This window comes from Schistocerca americana, chromosome 9 (genome assembly GCF_021461395.2).
Source record: "Schistocerca americana isolate TAMUIC-IGC-003095 chromosome 9, iqSchAmer2.1, whole genome shotgun sequence".
Lineage (NCBI taxonomy): Eukaryota > Metazoa > Arthropoda > Insecta > Orthoptera > Acrididae > Schistocerca > Schistocerca americana.
Window position 1 is genome coordinate 26,166,702 of NC_060127.1, and position 7,702 is coordinate 26,174,403.

At 48.4% G+C, this 7,702-nt stretch overlaps 1 non-coding gene across 1 annotated transcript; it reads right to left on the reverse strand.

Moving 5' to 3' along the window:
- Positions 1-399: 399 nt before the first annotated feature.
- Trnaa-cgc lies at positions 400-472 on the reverse strand. The gene has a single exon. It is a non-coding gene; the product is annotated as a tRNA-Ala (tRNA).
- Between the last annotated feature and the right edge of the window lie 7,230 nt (positions 473-7,702).

A 7,702-nucleotide genomic window follows, 5' to 3' on the forward strand; every position in this document is an offset into this window, starting at 1 on the left:
CTGGTGGACGCTCTATAACGCTGTGGTGCGTGTACAGCTGGAATGATATGGGACCCCTGATACGTCTAGAAACGACTCTGACAGGTGACACGTACGTAAGCGTCCTGTCTGATCACCTTCATCCATTCATGTTCATTGTGCATTCCAACGGACATGGGCGGTTCCAGCAGGAAAATGCGACACACCACACGTCCAGAACTGTTCCAGGAACACTGATCGTGCTGTGGAGGAGGAGGATATTAGTGTTTAACGTCCCGTCGACAACGAGGTCATTAGAGACGGAGCCAATGCTCGGGTGAGGGAAGGATGGGGAAGGAAATCGGCCGTGCCCTTTCAAAGGAACCATCCCGGCATTGGCCTGAAGCAATTTAGGGAAATCACGGAAAACCTAAATCAGGATGGCCGGAGACGGGTTTGAACCGTCGTCCTCCCGAATGCGAGTCCAGTGTGCTAACCACTGCACCACCTCGCTCGGTCGATCGTGCTGTGGTGTACTGTAAGGTTGGTTGGTTGTTTTGGGGAAGGAGACCAGACAGCGAGGTCATCGGTCTCATCGGATTAGGGAAGGACGGGGAAGGAAGTCGGCCGTGCCCTTTGAAAGGAACCATCCCGGCATTTGCCTGGAGCGAGTACTGTAAGGTGTCGAAGTTTAGTGACTGTACGAAAATACGGGATGACTTACAAGGAGACATTCCATACTGTAAATCACGGATTTTGATGCGCTTCAAATGTGTTGTAGATGCACTTACCCTGAGTCAACTATCCGGTCTTTTAGGGACGGGCCTTGGTTTTTGAGAAAATCGATTTTTAAGTTCATTACGTGCTTTGTATATCCGTAACATTACTCTGAGATGAAGAGGTTAGCACAGGAAAGGAATTCGTGGCGGGCCGCATCAAACCAGTCAGTAGACAAAAAAAAAAAAAAAAAAAAAAAAAAAAAAAAAAACATTACATATGTTCCGAGAAAGTCAGCGTAGCACAGCGGTAAAGGTTCACGGTTATCACACTGGAGGTACTGTGTTCTAATCCTGCTCGCGGAGTAGATTTTCGGCGCATTTAATGGCATTTGTGATTTCGCCTTTTGATTCTTCATTCAACTCTTGTGGATCTTCTTCTGGCTGCACTATTGCAAAAACACTTGGTTCTTCCATTTCACAGAATTTTTCTAACACATGGCACTAGAGACGCTTTCAGAGCAACTGACGCTGTAGTTAGACTTGAACGTAAAGGATTGCAACTCCCATCCTCCTTGGCCGCAACTGGGAGCTGGGGTTCCCGTTACGGCTTACGGCTAAAGGTATTTACGGGAGAGGGGACGATAATGGGCTGAGATCGATTTCAGGTAATACAAGAAGCGACCGTTGTACCAACATTTGGAACTTCACAACTGCGAACCACAAGCGGAATGAATATTTGAGAAATTATTAACTGAATATATCTTCATAATTTCGCACACCTTACGCTGGTTATTGATATTCTATGAAATAAAATTGAAAAATTCGGTCGAATTTGAAAAAAAAAAAAAAAAAACTCACGAGCAGGATTCGAACACGGTACCTTCAGCGCGGTAACCGTGAACCTTTACCGCTGCGGGACGCTGACTTGTTAGAAATGTGTTTAATGTTGCGGATATACAAAGCACTCAGTGAACTTCAAAATCGATTTTCTCAAAAACCAAGGCCAGTCGCTAAAAAACCGGATAGGAGGTATTCAGGATAAGTGGCCCTAAAAAGAAAGAAATGGCTCTGAGCACTATGGGACAACATCTGAGGTCATCAGTCCCCTAGAACTTAGAACTACTTAAACCTAACTAACCTAAGGACATCACACACATCCATGCCCGAGGCAGGATTTGAACCTGCGACCGTAGCGCAGACTGAAGCGCCTAGAACCGCTCGGTCACACCGGGCGGCTTCCTACAACATATTTGTAGAGCATCAAAATCAGTGATTTACCGTATGGAGGGTCCCATTGTTGGACAGATTTTCCAGTTGGTGTAATGAATGGCAGGTAGCCCTAAATGTGGAAAAGTGTATGTTAATGCAAATGAATAGGAGAAACATGTTCAGATACAGAATTAGTAGTGTCCTGATTGATATCGTTTAAATATGTGGGCAGAACATTGCAAAGCGATATGAAATACAACGAGCATGTGGCAGTTTATTGGGAGAATTTTAGGAAACAGTGGTTCACATGTAAAGGAGACGGTAGTGCGACATGTTCTTGAGCACCGCTCGAGTGTTTCGCAGTTCAGAGGAAGGCAGCTAGATTTGTTAATGCTATGTTCAAACAACACGCAAGTGTTACGAGGGTGCATCGGGAAGTCAAATGAAGGGAAGGCGACTTTCTTTTCAAGAGACACCACTAAGAAAATTTAGAGAACCGGCATTTGAAGCTGATTACAGAACTGTTCTATTGTCGCAAAAATACATTTCGCGTAAGGACCACGAAGATAAGATAGGAGAAATCAGGGCTCATACAGAGGCGTATACAGGGTGAAAAGTATTTAAACCGACAAATCCTGGGAGGTTGTAGCGGACATCAAAACAAATATTTTTCACAAATGTCATTTTTTCCTGTGAGGAGTATTTAAACCGGTAGAGGAAGATTTATCTGGCGGCAAATTAATTAAACCAACAAACATTTTTCCATTTTTTATGACCAAGAGACAACACAATAACACAACCTAATTTCAATTACAGTAGACTTTCAAAAATGCCTCCATTGGCACGTAAACAGAGGTTACACCGTCGGATCATGTTCTGTCTGACACGGGCAAAATCACCAGGAGTATCCTGAATTGTTCCTGCTGCTGCTACTATCCGGGCAACCAGATCCTCTTCTGATGCAACAGGAGTTGCCTAAACAAGGTTGCGTATCTCTCCCCACACAAAAAAGTCCAGAGGGGACATATCTGGGTATTGAGCAGGCCACGGTACAGGACCACCTCTGCCTATCCACGTTTCTGGAAACCGTCGATCCAGGAATCGACGCACACGACGACTCAAATATGTCGGCGCCTCGTCATCTCGGAACCACATGGGTTGTCTTTTAGGTAGCGGGACGTCTTCCAGCAATTCTGGCAATGCTCCGGCGAGAAAATTGTAATAGTGCCTGCCATTTAATGGCCTAGGTAGCAGATACGGCCCAATTAAACAGTCTCCAACAACACTGACCCACACACTAACGAAGAACCGCACTTGATGAGCGCCAGTAACTGTGGCATGTGTGTTACCCTTACTCCAAACACGCGAACTGTGCATGTTGAAGACTGCATCACGCCAGAACGTTGCTTCAACGGTAAACAACACAGGGGATGGAAATGTAGAATACATTTGACACTGTTCCAGGTACCACTGCGAAAACTGTGCTCTGGGTGGATAATCAACCAGTTCCAGGTAAGTGAAATGGACGTAACAATTGCTCTCGAAGGACTGTTCTTACATTCGTCTGATTCGTCCCCATGTTACGTGCAATTGCACGAGTGCTGACTGAAGGATCTCGCTCCACATGCTGCAAGACAGCTTCCTCAAATTGCAGCGTTCTTACCGTGCGACGGCGTCCCTGTCCAGGTAATCTGCTAAATGACCCGATCTCACGCAGACATTGGTACACAGCAGCAAAGGTCGTATGATGCGGGATACGGCGATTAGGATATTACTGTTGATAAGCCCGCTGTGCAGCTCGTCCGTTGTGGTGCGCTACGTAGTACGCACCAACCATATCAGTGTACTCACTCCAGGTGCAACGCTCCATTAGTAAACAGAGACAACGCACTACTACACTGGTGGACAGCAGTTGCCTACAACTGAAGAGCGTAATACGCCCTCTAACGACTGAAGATCGTAATACGGCCTCCAACAACTGAAGAGCGTAATACGACCTTCACCGGTTTAAATAATCCTCATAGGAAAAATATTTGTTTTGACGTCCCCTACAACCTCCCAGAGTTTGTCGGTCTAAATACTTTTCACCCTGTAGACATACGCTTTCCCCTCACCCTCTATTTGGGAGTGGAACAGGAAAGCAAACGGACAGTAGTGGTACATGGTAGCCTCCACCACGCACCGCACAGTAGCTAGCGGTTTATGTATGTAGATACAGACCCTTTATGGCTACGTCGTAACTTGCACCTGCAGCCATTGATTGCTTAGCTAATTATTTCTTCTCGTCCTTTCTTTTTACTACAGTGACGGGGTTATTTTCTACAGCCCTGAAAGCTTTCTAATTGCCTCGTGCTCCGCAGCAGTTTACCTCAGAGGATCAGGAAGGATTGTAAACTTGTTCGGAGAAGATGTCCTCCAGAGCAGATAGCAGATGGGGAATTCGCTACTCACAGCTCAGGCGACTGGGGTTGGCCTACGTGATATCAAACTCTACTGTGCGAGACGCTAGAAGGAATCCTTTAGGAAATATGACGAGTGAAGCCAGGTGTAGTCTCCAGAACGTTTAATCATGAGACAGGCCACTCCTCTGTGGTCACACTACGAAAGAATGTTCATTTAAAATCATAGCAACGATCACCCCGACAGGCTCGCAATAATAATTTCTGCAGAAGGCGAACTTTCCCGTCGGTTCCTGGGGTTAGAAACCTGTCATGGCGTAGGGGAGATTCTCTGCCTTCCTCCTTTCTGGCACTATCATATCTCGAAACGAGTCACCTTTCCCAAACCTAGCTGCTACAGTAAAATTCCAGAAATATGATTGAGTAGTGGTTGCAATCATTAAAGGAATTGTCAATACGATAAAATGCAGGTATATGCTTGAATGGAAAGACCCAATTCCAAATCATTGGCATCATTTCTAGCGGATAATGTAACACTAGAGATCTGGGAAGCTAGTGTACAGTTTCTTATGACCTCAATCGGCACATCATCTACGGCTACTGATTGTGTTCCTTCTCAATCAGTCATCGCCTAAAACTCAGTGGATATATCACGCATCCTCTGATATGGTCTCGAAACAGAATGAGCTACAAACCCTAAAGAATTATCTAGCTGCGGTGGTTAGACTAGTGGAGATAACTGTGGTGTGATGCATTATCCTGTTGGAATTTGAACTTCCCGCCATTTTTCTGGGGGAAGGGGCATGGCACTTTACCACCAAAATTCAAACTTCCCACCAAAAGCCGCCATCTTGAATGACGTCATGGCCGCCATCGTGGATGATGTATTGCGCTGTTGCTAAGTCTACACGCCGCTATCTTGGATACATCTGGCAACAATGCAGAGTGTGCCAGTACTGCTTTGTCCCAATACTATCACCAATGGTTACCATGACAAAATCCGCCAGAACAAGTCTGACGGTGCTGTTTGGAGAAAATGAAATACCAAGATCGAGCCACGTGATCACAATGAAATTTGTTCCACTGACTAGGCACGTGACACTGCACAACTGATTAGATTTTAAGGCCTGTACATGCACTATAACTGCGGAAATTCAGTGTGGAGTATCCCCACCTAGTGCTGCAAGCAGAGCCGCTAGACGTCGTGGCACGGAATCAAAGAGCGCCTGAATACTGAATACTCTGCCGCGCGTCTTCAGTCTGCGGCGTTGGTGGGTTCTGGGCAATGGAAGCCGACGCAGTGGCATGTGTGCCACCAGTCCATCCGGCGTCGAACTGTCGACGCAGAGGTGCCCACACCTGTTGCAGTGCTCCAGTGTCACGTGAGCACTTCGGACGAAGCTGTTCTTTGCGTTAGTGCCAAACAAACAAGATGGCGGTCATCTCGCTCTGCGTTCACTTTGCGTCCTCCAGTACCCTGTCGGCGCTGTGCACTGCCCTCTCCTCTCCACTGCTTCCACAGACGCCTCACTGTCGAAACAGAGCGCCCTGTGAGGGCCGTCACTCTGCCCCGTTCGTACGCTCTCACGTGCCGATATTCCACCTTGTGACGTCGGCCTGGCAAAGTGCACTTGTTTCCACGTTTCCACTTCGTACAGCGGTTCTGCACCGACTGAAGGTTGTTTAGCATTTTGAGCCGTGTCGGCCTGGCACAGAGGCACTTGTTTACACGTTTCCACTTCGTACAGCGGCTCTGCACCGACTGAGGGTTGTTTAGCATTTTGAGCCGTGTCTGCCTGGCACAGAGGCACTTGTTTACACGTTTCCACTTCGTACAGCGGCTCTGCACCGACTGAGGGTTGTTTAGCATTTTGAGCCGTGTCGGCCTGGCACAGAGGCACTTGTTTACACGTTTCCACTTCGTACAGCGGCTCTGCACCGACTGAGGGTTGTTTAGCATTTTGAGCCGTGTCGGCCTGGCACAGAGGCACTTGTTTACACGTTTCCACTTCGTACAGCGGCTCTGCACCGACTGAGGGTTGTTTAGCATTTTGAGCCGTGTCGGCCTGGCACAGAGGCACTTGTTTACACGTTTCCACTTCATACAGCGGCTCTGCACCGACTAAGGTTCAAATGGTTGAAATGGCTCTGAGCTCTATGGGACTCAACTGCTGAGGTCATCAGTCCCCTAGAACTTAGAACTAGTTAAACCTAACTAACCTAAGGACATCACACACATGCATGGCCAAGGCAGGATTCGAACCTGCGACCGTAGCGGTCACGCCGTTCCAGACTGCAGCGCCTAGAACCGCACGGCCATTTCGGCCGGCGCACCGACTAAGGGTTGCGTAGCATTTTGAGCCATGTCGGCCTGGCACAGAGGCACTTGTTTACACATTTCCACTTCGTACAGCGGGTCTGCACCGACTGAGGGTTGCGTAGCATTTTGAGCCGTGTCAGCCTGGCACAGAGGCACTTGTTTACACGTTTCCACTTTGTACAGCGGCTCTGCACCAACTAAGGGTTGCGTAGCATTTTGAGCCGTGCGCAGCACGCGCTCATTCCGTTTATTCCTCGTCATCTTATTTTTATAGTTCGGTCGCCTTGTTTTTCTTTAATTCGATTTACTGGCATCACTGGGTTGCTGGTTTTGCTTGCCCGTGAGTGGCAGCAGCAGCGCTCATCGATAAGTGCACTGTCGTACTATCTCTGGAGCGACCGCTAGTATTTCCGGGTCGTCGTGCGTCTGGAGTTCAGTTGGGAGCTCAGTCGGGATGCAGCAGCTGTGAAGTCGGGGACGGAACGCCAGTGAGGCGCCGACAGCCAGTGCTCGCCGACCGCTGGCGACACACATGAACTGTCCGACGGAAGGAGATTGGAGCGGGAGTACCATTGGTTGGTCGCCTCATCGGGCGACGTGTATTTGGTCTTTTGACCGTTTCTGGGCCTCGTCAGTTGGTCACCTTGTCGGACGTGGGTCGGTTCCTTCGTTGCGCAGAGATGTCGTGACCAATGGGCAAGAGTTACCTCTGCATGGTTGGGTCAGAGCCAGTGTGCCCTGGTCGCCGTGTCTCCGAATTCCGAATGGACATCGAGTTGAGACGGGTTCGAGCTGCAGTCAGCTTCGGACAGCCAAGACTCACCTGACCGTCGCCGACACTCGTGACTTGAGTGGGGGCGACCGTGGTTGGTCGCCCAGTCGGTCGTCTTATCGCACGACGTGTATTTGGTCGCCGACCGCTTGTGGAAACTCTCTGTGTGCCGAATTCATTCGTCCTTGTTGTTCCACAGTGGTTTTTTTTATGATTGTTCGAGTTCTAGTGGAAGTGTGTGTACGTGGGACCGTGTGTAGCTTCTGTGATTTCCACTGAGCAGATGAATGCTGTCTGCGTACTGGAGTAGTCAGTCGGTCGGTTG